This window comes from Chrysochloris asiatica, unplaced genomic scaffold, assembly GCF_000296735.1.
Source record: "Chrysochloris asiatica unplaced genomic scaffold, ChrAsi1.0 scaffold00180, whole genome shotgun sequence".
NCBI lineage: Eukaryota > Metazoa > Chordata > Mammalia > Afrosoricida > Chrysochloridae > Chrysochloris > Chrysochloris asiatica.
The window spans coordinates 5,028,678-5,044,995 of NW_006408698.1; the positions used below are offsets into that span (position 1 = coordinate 5,028,678).

At 36.7% G+C, this 16,318-nt stretch overlaps 1 protein-coding gene across 1 annotated transcript in view; it reads left to right on the forward strand.

The window, feature by feature from the left end:
* DIAPH2 (diaphanous-related formin 2) overlaps positions 1–16,318 on the forward strand; it is a 1,391,152-nt gene that overhangs the window by 475,039 nt on the left and 899,795 nt on the right. The window lies entirely within an intron of this gene.

A 16,318-nucleotide genomic window follows, 5' to 3' on the forward strand; every position in this document is an offset into this window, starting at 1 on the left:
TATATAGCCTGATAGCATGTTGCGTCAGGACTGTAGAGTGAATCGACTTGAATGCACTTAACAACAGTAGCAATTTAATGATTATTCATTTAACATGCATTTTTGGACAGATTTGTTGTGGTGGTTAAATATCCTGGAATCAGTTAAGATTCCTAGCAACCCTGTATAGGATTTCTAAGGAGCAGCTTGTGAATTTGACCTGCCAACCTTGCAGTTGAAATAGACCTTGCGATCCATTGCATTATCCCACAGCACCTTTATCAGGACTTCAGTATAGGACAGATAGCTCATGGAAATTCATAAATTTGGAGCATTGACAGAATCAGCATCAGTAGTCTAGGCAAGATATGATGGTTTTCTGATTAGTACAAATTCTTTAAAAATTTCTTCAGGTTCTGTAGTCCTGTGATCATGCTTATAACATTTAGGTCTTCTTGTTAGCCATCATGATATGATAATAATATTACTAAATATATTTAAAAACATGTCTGGACTAATGAAAAGAAGTTTATATATATATTAGAAGCAGTTGGAGAAGACCTTTTTAGTAATTTTTAATATGCATCATATACACAACTGTTGGGATGTGTTTGTGTTCTAGTTTTGTTTTTGTTTAATTAAATTTTGATGATATTTGGGTTAATACAATCATGAAAGCTATAATGATACTAATTTTCCTTTTAAAAGAAACTACAGTAAATATGGGTATTATTGGTATTATATAAGAATTAAAGTAATGATGGTTAATAATAACTAAATTTCAAATAATAATATGTAGGTTATAATTGCTAATTCTAATTAGAATGTCTAGGGTTCTCCAAAGGCTTTAGAACAAAGACTGTGTGATACTTGTAAGCAGTTTCTTTGGTTTTAATATTGCTTGGCAGAAATATAAGAAATAAACATAAGAGGTCAATGAAATTTAGCTTCTTCAATAACGTAGTTCAGTAGTATAATTTAGCTTCAATAATAATGAAAATTGAGTTGTTATGAATATTTCAGATGCATACAGATGTCATTTTACAATGTTTAAAATATTGGACATAGCATCAAATTTTCATAGAACTAAGTTTGAAAATGTATTTGTATAAACGCACTCTTCCTCTATCATCATAGTTTAAATTGTGTTGCTTAGTGTTAGTAACAGCTGATTTCTTTTGAAAATACCTACCTTTGCTTGGTTTCTTAATATAGTCTTGTATATTTTGTGAAGTAATGAAAAGACATAAGAGTGATAACTTCTAATTAATCTCGGTTTTAATAGTATAGAAATTCTTGGAATTAGCGTGAAAATAATGAGATCCCAATCTCAGAGTGCACACTTCCTACATAATGATCCTAAAGTGTCCTGAGAGATTTGGTGTCTTAACAAATAGCTTGTTATTTTAATGATACAGTGTACATTGTTATTTAATGTTAGTTTTTATTCATAAGGGAACATACCAAGAAGGCGTAATTCTATAAAGCAGTTAAGTGGAAACTAATGTACTGATTTTACCTGTACATAATTTCATCACATCTGAAGTTCCATGGATTTCTATATAGGAGTCTAAACTGATTACCTTTATGTCTCTCGCTTTACCATTTTTCATCATGAATTTTTAAAATGTTTTGACCGTAAGGCGGGATACACTTTCAACTGGTATTCTCTAGCATCCAGCTCTCATTTTCTTTATGGGCTAGAGGAAGCAAGGAAATTGTGAGTTAGAGACCTGTCATTGTTTTAGTTATGGGAGTTACCACTTGTAAAGAGAAGTTGAGAATAGGGTATCTTCAACTTTCTGAGTGAGTGTTCTTCAAAATGGCTCTCTCCTTACATTAGTGATACTATGTGGATGCTGTTATTGCCGTCTGTACCACCATCAATACTATCATTACTAACAACAGTAATAAGCCATCATAACATTAACAATAATAGCACATCCCTTAATTACTTTCTGTGTCTCAAGTGCTTTTATATCCTTATCTGATTTAATCTTGAACAAAAACGTATGTGCTATTAATACTGTTTTTAATAAGTCAGGAAACAGAGGCTAAGGGACATTAAGCAACATGTGTTGGTTACATAACTAGAAAGAAAGTAAGAAAGCAAGGATTTGATCCCAGATTTGTTCATCATTCCTTTATAATGTTCAAATGACTTTTAATGGCTTTTGCCTGAGTAATTTTTGCATTCTGCTGAATAAATAACACTTTTTTTATGCAGTTATAATATAGTTGCACATGTATTAGCTTATTTTGCAAAATGTATAATGTAGTTATCATTGTATTGAAGTAACTTCTTCAGAATTCAAAACTGAAAGAAATATTTCCATTTTGTTTACTGTTGTATTCCTTGCATCTACCACAACCCCTAGGAGCTCTGGTAGCGTACTGGCTATGAAGCTGGCTGCTAGTCTTAAGGTTGGTAGTTCAAAACTACCAGCCGTTCTGTGGGAGAAATATGAGGCTTTCTGCTCCCGTAAAGATTTACAGCCTCGGAAACCCTGTGAGTTGGAGCCGACTCCACAGCACATAACAACAATAACAATCACAGTCCCTAACGATCTCTGGTCACACTGTAGGATAAGCACTGGCATGCTAACAGCAAGTTGGCAGTTCAAACCCACCAGTGCTCCATGAGAAAAGGATGAGGCTTTCTGCTTCCTTAGAGATTTAATAGCCTCAGAAACCCTATGCAGCATTGATGTGAGTCAGAATCACCTCGATGGCAGTGGGTTCTGGTTTTTTTGATGATGTTGTTTGACCACAACGTCTGGAAAATTCACTGAAGTACAGTTATGTATATTAAGATGCACAATACCAATGCAAATCATTTAAACAATTCTTGTAAATAACTAGCCCATATTTTACGCATGGGAGAGGAACTTATTATGTGTTTATGTAGTCATTCGCTGTGTGTAAGATATATAAAAACTCCTATCTTGAAAATCCTTATATCTGATTAACACCGGAAGTCTACATCATTCAATCTGTCTGTGGTAGTGTGATAATACTAATATGTGCATATAATCTTAAATGGGTTTTTAATTCACTTTAATAATTGTTTTATTCTATCACTTATAAGGTTAGTATATTTAATATTCTAAACTAAATGTCTATTTTCTGATTTGTTGTTTGACCAAAAGGAAAAAATTTGATTTAATTTCATACAGTTGCTATTTTGCCAGCAGTAAAATAGAAAACTGATCTGGAACACACAATAATGTCAATAAGGTTTTGTGAAATAAAGATAAGTATATATCACAGACTATTGATAATACCGACAATTTTACCAAATATAATTGTTAGTATTTGTTGTATACTTTGTTAATGAGTCAGGATTGACTCTTTTGGCAGTGGGTATTTTGCTAAGCCACTTTGTTAAATCATTTGTTTGGCTTATTTGATTTAATTTTATCATCTGCCATATTGTTGTATCCATTTTTTTATATGAGCAACACAAAGCTGGAAATGTAGCCCAAACTGGTAATATATTCTCCACAGACAGCACAGTGCACTTTTTTGCTAGGCTTACTCATGTGCTTTGTATAAAAACATGGGAATGGAGTGCGGTAGAGCAAGCCGGAATCCACTGTCCACTCTATTAAACACTATACTGTACTACCACTTCTATAATATCATTGTGCCTGTAAAACCTCTAGAATTAAAAATCTAAATTCAGACTCTTCTCAGAATTAAAAATCTAAATTCAGACTCTTCTCATAGAGGACATGTATAGGTTGGTTATGTGTGAATTCTGGCTCTGTAAAGTTCCTTATTCTACCCTACCCCACCCTACCTATCTTTTATAGCATATTAATTGGTGTCCTGGTGTGGCTCTGTAGGTTAAGCACTGAACCACAAGGTTCTTTGGAAAACCTATACAGGGGTGCTATGAGTCCGAACTGGCTTGATGGCACTTAATGACAACAGCAACAATAATGTATTTCTATTAAATAGACCCAATAAAATATATTTAAGTTATCCCCTTTTGGTTAAGTTTCCCATGTATATATGGTTTGCCTTTGATTTAACCATTGTTGTTGTTGTTAAGTGCCATTGAGTTGGTTCCTGGTTGTAGTTGTTGTTGTTGTTATGTGCCGTGGAGTCGGTTCCGACTCATAGTGACCCTCTACAGGGTTTCCGAGGCTGTAAATCTTTTCAGGCGCAGAAAGCCTCGTCTTTCTTCCGCGGAACAGCTGGTATTTTCCAACTGCTGACCATGAGGTTCGCAGCCCGATTCTTAACCACTACGCTACCAGAGCTCCTTTCCAGCTTGTAGTAGTTACCCTATTTAAGGTTCTCGAGGAGCGGCTGGCGGATTTGAACTGCCTATCTTGTGGTTCAAACCGACCTTGCAGTCCAGTCCACTGTCTTATAGCAACACATATCATTATCTTGATTTAACCATGGCCAAATGAGCTCTGTTAGCGTAATGGTTGCGAATCGGGCTGCGAGCCACAAGGTCAGCAGTTCTAAACTACCAGCTGTTCCGCGGGAGAAAGATGAGGCTTTCTGCTCCCGTAAAGATTTACAGCCTCAGAAACCCTACGCAGGGTCGCTATGAGTCAGAACCGACTCCACGGCATGTAAAAACAACAACAACAACGGCAGATACTTGTCTAATTTCTCTCTGCCTCCCAGCATTGTTTCCTCCTGCTACTTGTCATATGTTGATACCAGTTTAAAGGTTCTAATTTTTAATTACAATTCATTTGATAGGAGTCAAAGCAAAATATTTGATGCATTCAAATGGCAAATGTAACTGTTGTGACTTATCCCTTCCATTAGAATGCCTGACTGAGACTTGACTATGTCTGGTATAATGTGATAAGAGTAGACTGATAACATACTCTTGGCGATGTGTGAGAAATGTGTTGTTTCCTCTTGTGTAATTGCTTTAAATAGGAGGCAACAAAAGTAACTACACTATGACATGTGATGCTATTAGAATATTTGTAATTTTCTTTGAAAAGAGAAGCTGGTGTGATTAGATACCTTTTGTTCCTTTAATAGCAATAGTAAAGATACTATCGCTTCTCTCCTAGCTTTTCTTTAACTATATTGCTCTTACAGTCTGAGACCCAGTTACATGCTAACTATAGGCATTTTGATTCTATTTTCACATGCATTTATTTTCTGTTATGACAATTTAAGTATTTTAATAATTAATTGTATTATAAAATATTCATATATTTAAATAATAGATCATAATATCGTTCTAAAATCATTGTCATTTTTTATAGACATGCATTTTATTTACGCTATTATTACTTGGCATTCAGCAGTTGAAATGTTACCCCACTTTTCTAATAATATATTCAGTGAATGTCAGTCAAGTTCTGTGATTAACTAACTTCAAATAACTTTTGTTTTTAGAACACTAAAATGTTTATAGTTCAAAAAATAATTTAATAATTATGTCATATATGTTATTGTTGTGGTTAAATGCCATCTAGTCAGTTTCGACTCATGGTGATTCTGTTTCCGAGGAGCAGATGGTGAATTTGAACTACTGACCTTATGGTTTGCAGTCTAGTGCTTAACATAGAAGCAACACCAGGAGTTGTTTATATATATAGCAGCTCTCAGTTGTCTGCTGTAATAGAGGGGAACAAACACTCGGAACTTTGAAGGTACATATAGAAGAAAAAGTGGGGAAATACTTTCTTAGTGTTTTTGTTTTTTCCTCGTGTTTCAGTGTCTTTACTTAGGCTTATTGTGTCATCTTAGACTATCTGTAATAATAAAAGAGGGAAGAAAAATCATCATAAGCCAGATCATCCCCTAGGGATTGTTTAAAGATCTTTCAATTAAAATGTCAACGAAAATTTCAAGAATAATCTGAAGTCTTTTTTATCAGGGGTAAAATGTACTCTTGGCCTTTTGGAAGCATGCTGTATAGATCTTCACCTAGGCTCAAAGTTTTTCTAGTGCCGTATATTACAGAAAAGTGCTATTGATTCTTCATGGTTATACGATATATAATGGTGTTTCAGATGTTCCAATGGTTATGTTTTTGTTGTTATTAGGCACCCTCAGTGGGCTACAACTCATAGTGGCTCCATGTACAACAGAACAAAACACTGGCCCTAAGCCACCCTCCCAGTTGTTTTTATGCTTGAGCCCATTGCTACTGCCACTGTGCCAATCCATCTCTTTTTTGATGACCCTTCACTTTACTAAGCATAAAGTCCTTCTCTTCATGATAACATGTACAAAGTATGAGTGATGAAGTCTCGTCATCCTGGCTTCTAAGGAGCAAATCTGGCTGTACTTCTTTATGTGCTCTTTTAGTATTCCATGGTACTTTTAATATTTTTCTCCAACACCATAATTCAAATGCATTAATTCTTCTATGGTCTACCTTATTCATGGTCCAACTTTCACAGGCATATGAGGGTTTTGAAAATATCATGGCTTCGGTTAGTTGCACCTGAGTCCTCAAAACTGACATTTTTTTGCTTAGAGCAATTTAAAGAGGTCTTTTGCGGTAGATTTGCCTAATGCAATAGGTCGTTTCTTTTCCTGACTGCTGCTTCCTTGAGTGTTGATGGTTGATCTGAGCAAAATGATGTCTGTGACAGCTTTAATCTTTTGTCCATTTATTTTGATGTTATTTATTGCTCCAGTGGTGAGGATTTTTCTTTTCTTTTCATTGAGGTGAAATCCATATTGAAGGTTGTGGTCTCTGGCCTTCAACAGTAAGTAATTTAAGTCCTATTCACTTTCAGCAAGCAAGGCTGTATCATCAGCATTGTACAGGTTATTAATGAATCTTCCTCCAATCTTGATGGTTATAAGAGGCATAGTGTTTAAATTGTTACACTCTCTTTTTAGAGATTATCTTAATTCCCCGTATCAATTATTTGTGTTTTTATATTGCAATAGTAATATTATTTTTCAGTGTCCAGAGCCTCAGGATTTATATAATTAGTTGTTGTTGTTATTGTGAGGTGCCATGAAATCAGCTTTGAGTTATAGCACCATTTTGCGAAACTAATGGAAGCAATGCTAGGTCCTCTGCCATCCTCATAATTAATATGCTTATTGTTGCAGCCACCAAATCAACCATTCTCATTATTGAGGCTTTCCTCTTTTTCACTTGCCCTCTATGAGGTGTCCTGGTGTGGCACTGTACTGCTAAATGTAAGCTCAACAGTTCAAACACACTAGCTGCTCCTTAGAAAAACCTACACAGGGTTGCTATGAGTCGGAACCGTCTTCATGGCACTTAACAATAACAACTACTTTAGTAAGTATGTCCTTCTCCAGGGACAGGTCCCTTCTATAAAACTTCGAAAGTACATGAGATGAAATATTGCTATCATTGCTCTAAGGAGCATTCTAGCTGTATTTCTCTCAAGGCAGATATTTTAGTTCATTTAGTATTCCATGGTACTTTAAACATTCTTTACTAATATCATAATTCAAATTTATTGATTCTTTTCTGGTCATTCTTATTCATTATCAATCTTTCACATGCATGTGAGGTGATTGAAAATACCATGGCCTAGGTCAGGCAGACCTTAGTCCTCAAAATAATATCCTTGCTCTATTAACACTCTAAAGAGGTCTTTTGTAGCAGATTTGCCCCATGCAATACCTAATTTCATTTCTTGACTGCTGTTTTATGAGCATTAATTCCAGGTCCAAGTAAAATAGTCAGTGGTTCAGACTAACCAATCGCTCATCAGAAACCTCATACAGGTACACTTAGTTGGAAGTGACTTGACAGCACGTAACAACAATGACAATGTACATACTAATACTTTATTCATAATCTCTTAAAGTTTGGGATTTGGGGTTTCAAGGTCATTTCCAAATGGCTGCTGAGCAGTTACTCTGTGTAGCAGTTTCAGGGATGACAGCTTGCCTTTTGGACTGTTTGTAAAGAATCAATGTGTCAAGTTATAAGATGATGCTTTTGTACTATTTCAAATAGACTGCTTTAAAAAAAAAAAAGTAATTGTGCAAAAGTGGAGTCCTGGTGTGGCACTGTGGGTTAATGTACCTTGTGAACTGGAGGGCCAGCAGTTCAAGCTCACCAGTAGCTCCTTGGAAACCCTATACAGGGTTGCTATGAGTTGAAACTGACTCAATGGTACTTAACAAGAATGACAACAACAATAAATCATTTTATAGGTTTTGGAAAGCTTCATTTTATATTTTTTAAATCAAATACATTATTTAAATCAAACCTGTGCTTTGTCCCTTTTTTTGTTTGTACAAAGCTACATGATCATTTGTAAGAATAGTTGTGTTTCATACTTATCTGTATTGTCTTTCTAAAATGCTGTGTCCATAAGCATCCTCTTCAAATTTTCTATACTTTTCAATTTTGAATTTGAAAAAGTTTAAAGAATTACTATAAAATAGTTTAAATTTGAAGCATCAAAAATTAAGGGGTTTAAAAAAAATTAGGGGGGTTATATAAATGGGATTTGCTACCTGGTGACATTCATAACTTTAAAATTTGCATATAAGTAAATAGTTATCAATTTAAATATCAGTTTGCTTTGATTATTTTTGAGTAAATGTCACCTAACACTATCATTAATGAAATTCACCATAGAACAAAGCGCCTTTATATGAAGAAAGTAACAGAGTTGCTAAGACACAGAAGTCTCTGCAATGATTGCTATCTGGGTGAGCATTAGTGGTGGGGATGGTGGTGGTGTGCCTTGGAGTCAGTTCCAACTCATAGTAGCCCTGCTCAGGGTTTCTGAGGATGCAGATCTGTATGGGAGTAGAAAGCCTTGTCTTTCTCCTACAGAACAGCTGGTTTTTTTGAATTGCTGACTTTGAGGTTAGCAGTCCAACTCATAACCATTATGCTACCAGAGCTCCTTACACAGCATCAGTATGTCACTTATATTTAAATCTATTATATGCTCTTTGGAGAGGACATGAACATATTTTCTACTTTATTATTTATGTTTGCATAATACAAATACAAAACTAAGGAATGGATGTTTTAGTGATTTCACTCTTTAAGGATATGTACCCTGAAATGTATAAAATTAAAACAACCTGTTTCACTGATCACATATAGGTGGACCGCTGATTAACATGTACTATTAGACAACTCTTTCCAGGTTAGGTGTTGGGCTGCTTACCACATGACCAGTGGTTCAAACCCAACAGCCACTCAGTGGAAGAAATGAGAAGTTGTCTGCTCCTTAATGGATTTGCAGTCTCAAAACTCCTATTTAGGGTCACTATGAGTCAGAATGGGCTTCATGAAATGCATTTCACTTTTTGTCAATCAAAAAAGATAATATTTTAATGTTGTGTTAATTTTAAATTAACTTGTGAGTTAAATGAACCAACCGTTCAGTATACTTAATATATCAGCTTGCTAATCCTGGCGCCCCCATACATATGTCAGTTTGACATACTGTGGTGACTTGAATGTTGCTGTGATACTAGAAGCCATGCGACTGGTGTTTCAAATACACAGGGTCACCCTTGGTGGATAGATTTCAGCGGGGCTTTCAAACTAAGGGTAAACTAGGGAAAAGGAATAGAAGGTTCACGTTTTAGGGATTAGCCTGTGAAAACGTCTTGAATAGCAATGAAACATTGTATGATGTAGTGCTAGAAGATGAATTCCTTAGGCTGGAAAGTACTCAAACTACAAATGAGGAAGCGCTGTTTCCTCAAAATATTACGTTGTTGTTGCTAAGTGCTGGTATCAGTTCCGACTCATAGGGACCCTGTATAGGGTTTCCAAGGAGCAGCTGGTGAGTTTGAACTCCTGACATTATGGTTCAAACTGTATCCCACAGCACTGCAGTTAACCTTAATGCCTGAGATTTATTAAGCTTTCAGGACCTTCATTTGCTAAGCATCCATTGATAATTGGAATGTGGATTGTGCATAGTATGAATATAGGAAAATTGTGCAAGTCATCAAAAACAAAATGGATAATATCAAAAAGATCCATATCCTAGTTTTTAGTGAGGTGACATGGACAAGTTTTCGCTATTTTGAAACAGTCTCATGGTTTACTATGACAGGAATGCTAAATTGAACAGGAATGGCATTGCGTTCATGTTGAAAAAAGATAATTTCAAGGTTTATCTTGAAGTATCATGCTGTCGGTAATAGGATAATACTTATAGGCCTACAAGGAAACCAATTAATACAAATATTATTCAAATTTGCGGTGTCCTGCTGTCATGCTGTAGGATAAGCACTAGACTGCTAATTGTGAATTTGACTGTTCAAACCCACCAGCCATTCTTTGGATACCACACGCACTGTCGCTTTGAGTCAGAAGTGACTTAACAACACTAACAACAGTACAACAAATGCCTCAGCCACCAACCTAAAGGTGATGAAACTGTAGAATTCTATCAACTTCTTCAGTCTGAATTTGATCAAACATGAAATGAAGATAAATTGTTAATTACTGGTGAGTAGAATGAGAAAGTTTTGGGGGAAAAGGGAGAAGAATCGATAATTAGAAAATATGTCCTGGACAGTAGAAATGATGCTTGTGACCGCACAACAGAATTTTGTGAGACTAACACTTTATTCATTGCAAGTATCTTTTTTCAACAAATAGGAACTATACACCTGGACCTCACCACTTGGAATACACAGGAATCAAATTTACTACAGCTGTGGAAAGAGACGATGGAGAATCTCAGTATCATCAACTGGGGCAATGGTGTAACAGACCATTAATTGCTCTTATTCAAGTTCAGGTTAAAAATGAAGAAAATGAAAACATTTCTACTAGAGCCTAAATACGATTTTGAGTGTATTCCACCTGAATTTATAGACAATATTAAGAAGAAATTTGATGCATTGATGATCAGGGAGTTGTGGGATGACATCAGGAACATCATATGTGAAGAATGCAAAAGGTCCTTTAAAAAGACTCAAAGAAAAGACCAAAGTGGATGTCAGAGACTCTCAAATTTTTCTTGAATGCAGAGTAACTAAAGCGAATGGAAGAAATGCTGAAGTAAATGAGCTGAACAGAAAAATTTAAAGGACATATCGAGGACACAAAGTGATATATTACAATTAAATGTGTAAAGACCTGGAGTTAGAAAGCCAACAGGGAAGAACACACTCAGCATTTCTCAGACTTAAAGAGCTGAAGAAAAATAATTAGGTGTAGTGTTACAATACTGCAGGAGTCTGTTGGGAAAATATTTATAGATGGAAAAGTATCAAGAGAAATGGAAGGTATACAGAGTTTGTTTATAAAATAGTAGTTGATGTTCAAACATTTCAGGATGTACCATGTGATCATTAATTGATGTTAGTCATTGATGAAGTCCAAGGTGAACTGAAGAGTTTTGAAAAATAAGCAAGGCTCCAGGAATGGATGGAATACATATTGAAATATTTCAGCAAACTGATGCAGTGCTGGAGATGCTCACTTGTCTATGCGAAGAAATTTGGAAGACAGCAGCATGGCCAGCCTACTGGAAGAGATACATATTTATGCTCATTCTAAAGACAAGTGGACTCCAATAGAATGTGGAGATTAATATCCAATGCAATTAATATTTCACTGAAGATAATTCAATAATGGTTGCAGCAGTATATAGTTATGGTACATAGTCATGCAGCTGGTGCAAACTTAAGCCAGATTCAGGCAAGGATATTGATATCATTGCTGATATCAGATGTATCTTGCCTGAATGCATAGAATACCAGAAAGATATTTTCTTGTGTTTTATTGACTCTGCAAAGGCATTCAACTGTACGGATTTATATACCTGGACATCCCAGATGAAATACATAGAAATCAAAGGTATGAATAACATTTGTGGAGTATGAGAATTTCAAAACATGAATTGTGCTCATGTGAAACCTTTACATAGAGGCATTTGTTCTAACAGATCAAGGGAATACTGACTGGTTTAAAGTAAGGAAAGGTGTGCGCCAGAATTATAACCTTTCACCACACTTGCTTAGTTTGTGGGTGTCCTGTTGTGACACTGCAGGATAATGCAGTGGACCACAAGGTCGGTGGTTCAAACTCATTAGTTACTCTTGAGAAACCCTACACAGGGTCACTTTGAGTCAGAACTGACTTGATGGCACTTAACAACAATATCAACATTTAGTCTGTATGCTGAGCATGCCATCCTGAGAAGCTGGAATATATGAAGATTTAGGATTAGAGGAAGTCTCTGTAAAATCCTGAGATGTGCAGATGACAAAATCTAGCTATCTGAAAGGGAAGAAGACATGAAACAGTTGTTGATGAGCATAACAAAATATAACCTTCAGAGCAAATTCCAATTCAATGTAAAGAAAACAAAAATCCTCACAATTGGACAAATAGTCAAAATTGTGAGAAACAGAAAACTTTAAAATTGTCAAGAATTTTATTTTAGTTGGATCCACAGTCAATACTTATTGACAGTAGTAAAGAAATCAAATGACATATTGCATTGGGTAAATCTGCTGCAAAAGGCTTCTTTGAAGTGTTAAAGAGCAAAGGTATCACTTTGAGGACTAAGGTGTGTCTGACCCATACCTTGGCATTTTCAATCACCTCATATGCATGTGAAATCTAGACAGTGAATAAGGAAGACCAGAGAAGAACTGATGTTTTTGAATGGTGATGTTGAGGAAGAATATAAAAAGGAATATGGAGTGTCAAAAGAACAAACAAATTACAGTCAGAATGTACTACAGAGACATGGATTGCAAGAAGTTGTCAAATATACTTTGTACATTGTTATCATGAGGAAACATCATGCTTGGTAAAGTAGAGGGTTATAAATAAAAGAGAAAGATTCCTAATGAGATATATTGACACAGTGACTGCAACAATGGGCTCAAACGTAATAATGATGGAGTGGATCACATTTCGTTCTCTTGTACCTATGGTTACCTCCTCGAAAAAAAACCTAACAACAACAATGACAACAACCCTTGTGTAGAATTTGCTGGTTATACAGAGTACATTTCAATATTCAATACTAATCTCCATTGTTCAATTGCAGCATCTTTATTTTTTTTATTTTTTAGAGTTTTTATTGTGAATCCAGTGAAAGTTTACAGGGCAGATCATCAGTTTTACATTTAACAAATCATACACCTTGTTTCATTATAATGATTATAATCCCCTCTATGTACTGTCAGTTAACAGTATTTCTCTCTATTCTTTCTCTCTCACTCTTTTTTTTAAAAAACACTCAAGCATACATAATAGTTTACACCTCCAAAGGGCACATTCTGCAAGTCTGTGTCCTAGCTGCCAGCTCTTAGTCCCTCTCTTCACATGAATCTATAGTCCTCAGCTGCTCCCTCTCTCCTTGTTTCCATCTCTACCTCCATCTCTGGTGTCGCTGCTTCTCTGGATTAAGTTTTGCATTCTGCTTGTGCTCTTCTCCCTTGATGATCCTAGGGTCCTTTGTTTCTGGACTGTAAGATTAACTACTCCCCTGTTTTTGTTACAAAACTTCTACCTTTACAATTGTGACAATTGCAATTAGTGATGACAATTTCTCACTATTGACTCATAAGAGTCTTATCCCCATCTCTTTTAACCAGACCCTTGAGGACAAGAGGAAAACTATTCAGTGGGGACTCTTTCTTCCCCCACAGACTGTTAAACTAAACTCCCCCTTGAAACCTTGTAAGCCAGTCACTTCATGCCTTTATTGCCCCCTCATTTTAGGTAGCCAATGCCAACTTCAGTATTATCTCTCTACACAGTCAGACAGGACAAGAGGTTAGTGACTTCCAATAAGAACACTGATCTCAATCAGGCAAAATACAAATGTTTGGAGACTGTAGTGGTGGAGGTCATTTCTTCTGGAATCCTAATGACCATACTCCAGTATGGCCATACCAATGACTTACTCTTCAAACAACTAATCTGTTCACTAAGTAGGTCGGACTGTCTGGGTACTGCTGCTGTGGTGTCTCTACCCCCCACCCCCAAAAAAAAAAAAAAAACTTGAAAGGCAAGTCTGAGACAACACTGAAGGGGAAGGTAGGGACACTAGACATGTGTTTACTTCCTGTCAAATGCTTGCTGTCAGGTAGATACAGCCCAAGTGAACTGAAGCAAGATTAGACTGCTTAGTACATTCATTCTTTGAAAACAAACTGGGAGAAACTGATGAGGACAATCCACCTCCTGTGACTTGCTGTTTTACTTAACATCAGACTGTGTCTGCACTCATTTCTTTCTCTGCTGCTTCACCTCTTCTTTCTGCTCTTCCGCCTAAGTGTGGGCAAATTCACATGGAATGCACACACACCCTGCTTAGTACATCCCAGTAGAGTCCCCTCGTTTTGTCTTTTGCAAAGATGTCTAAAAGAAGAGGTGGTTCGGAACTCATATTTGCCTTTTACCTTTCCCCTTCCCTTACATGTTGCTCTTCTGCCCTAAGACTCTAAGACGTTTGTGTCAGACTTTAGTTCTGAAAATCCCTTCTCAACGATTCATCTTGAGTCTGCCACAAAATTTATGCTTGATCATCCTTCCCCATACTGAGTAAGAGTGCTGAACTAGACCTAGTGCCATCCATGGCATGCCCAGTAGTACCTGCTTCTGCACTACAGTTGTTGTTGTTGTTAAGTGCCAGCGAATCAGTTCCAATGCCAAGCGACTCTGTATAGGGTTTCTGTGGAGCAGCTGGTGAGCGAGAACTGCCAACCTTGCAGTTCAAACTGACTTTGTAGTCTAGCGCATTAAGCCACAGTCCGAGGAGGGTAGAGCCTGCTTGTACAACAGTGTGATGGTTCTGGACTTCTAGGCAGCATTGTAACAGGTGTAGAGAAATGAGAATGACATGGCAATAACTTAGATCTACTCTTGGTCCAATGGATGGGTCCGAAAACCAGATGAGGTCTTTTTTTTTTTTTTTTAAGGATTTTTTTGTGGATTGAGAGAAAGTTTACAAGGCATATCATCAGTTTTACATTCAACAAATCATATACCTTGTTTCATTACATTGATTATAACCCCCTCCATGTACCATCAGTTAACAGTATTTCTCTCTATCCACTTTAGCTTTTTAAAAAACACACAAACAACAACAACAAAAAACAAACCACTCAGGCATATATAATAAGTTATATCTTCAAAGAGCACATTCTACATGTCTGCTCCTTGCCACCAGCTCTTAGACCATGAATCTAGAGTCCTCAGCTGCTCCCCCTCTCCATGCCTCCCATCTCTGCCTCCATCTCTGGCACTACTGCTTCTCTGGATAAGGTCCCACATTCTGCTTGTGCATTCCTCTCTTGATGGTCCTAGGGTCCTCTGTTTCTGGACTGTAAGATTAACCACTCCCCTGTTTTTTTACAAAACTTCTACCTTTACAATTGTGGCAGTCGCAATTAGTCATGATAACAGTTATTCACTATTGAATCTTACGAATCTTACTATCCCCATCTCTTTTCACCAGACCCATCTAGACAAGATGACAGCTATTCAGTGTGGACTTTCTTTCCCCCTATACTCTTAAACTAAACTCTCTCTTGAAACCTTGTAAGCCCGTCACTTCGTGCCTTTATTGCCCCCTCATTTTAGGTAGCCAATGTCTTAAGTTGTCCGTCCCTATATACCCTGTGTACAGAGCGGATAGCATTGATAACTTAATTTGAAGACTCTTTCCCTCTCTGTTGGTATTTAGGGTAATTACCGCTCTGAGTATAGGTCAGGTTCATCATGAAGATGCATCATTTGTCACTGTAGCTGTTCCATCTGCTTGTCCTTTCTAGTGGGAATGTCTCACCTCATAAGGTTCTGGATGGGACTCAGGCTTCCACCTAAGGTCCTGTACTCTGCAAAGGCTTTGCATGAGGCCTATTTCACTGGGCAAGTTGTAGAACCCCTTTAGGTAATCCAATCAATTATAGGCTGAAGGTGGTTTTACAAGTATTCTCTAATCATGTTTCCCAACATTCCTTTCTATCCCACTCAAGTGTCTATTTTACAATAGTAGGCAAGGGAAACTAATATTCATAAGGCATTCAAGGATTTTAGTATTATTTCCCCTCTTCAAGCTATACCTAGATCCCTGTATTCCAGAGCCCTGTTTTTCCAAGGTTGAGCATATATCTATTTACCTCTGTCCCACTAGGACATGCAAACTGTCTCAGTGTTCCCCTATCTATCTTGTTCTTCTGCCTCCTACCCCTTCTTGTATTGCCCTCCCCAATACCCACAATTAACCCTCCACCCCAACCCCATTGTGGTTACCTTATATTCCATTAGTTCTTCCCTCCATTTAAGATAGTCTATTTTATCCATTAATCAACCTGACCTTCCCACCACCTGGATCTCTGTTCTTCTGTGTTTACCTTTTTTCACATTGTAATTGTTTTGATCATAGACTGA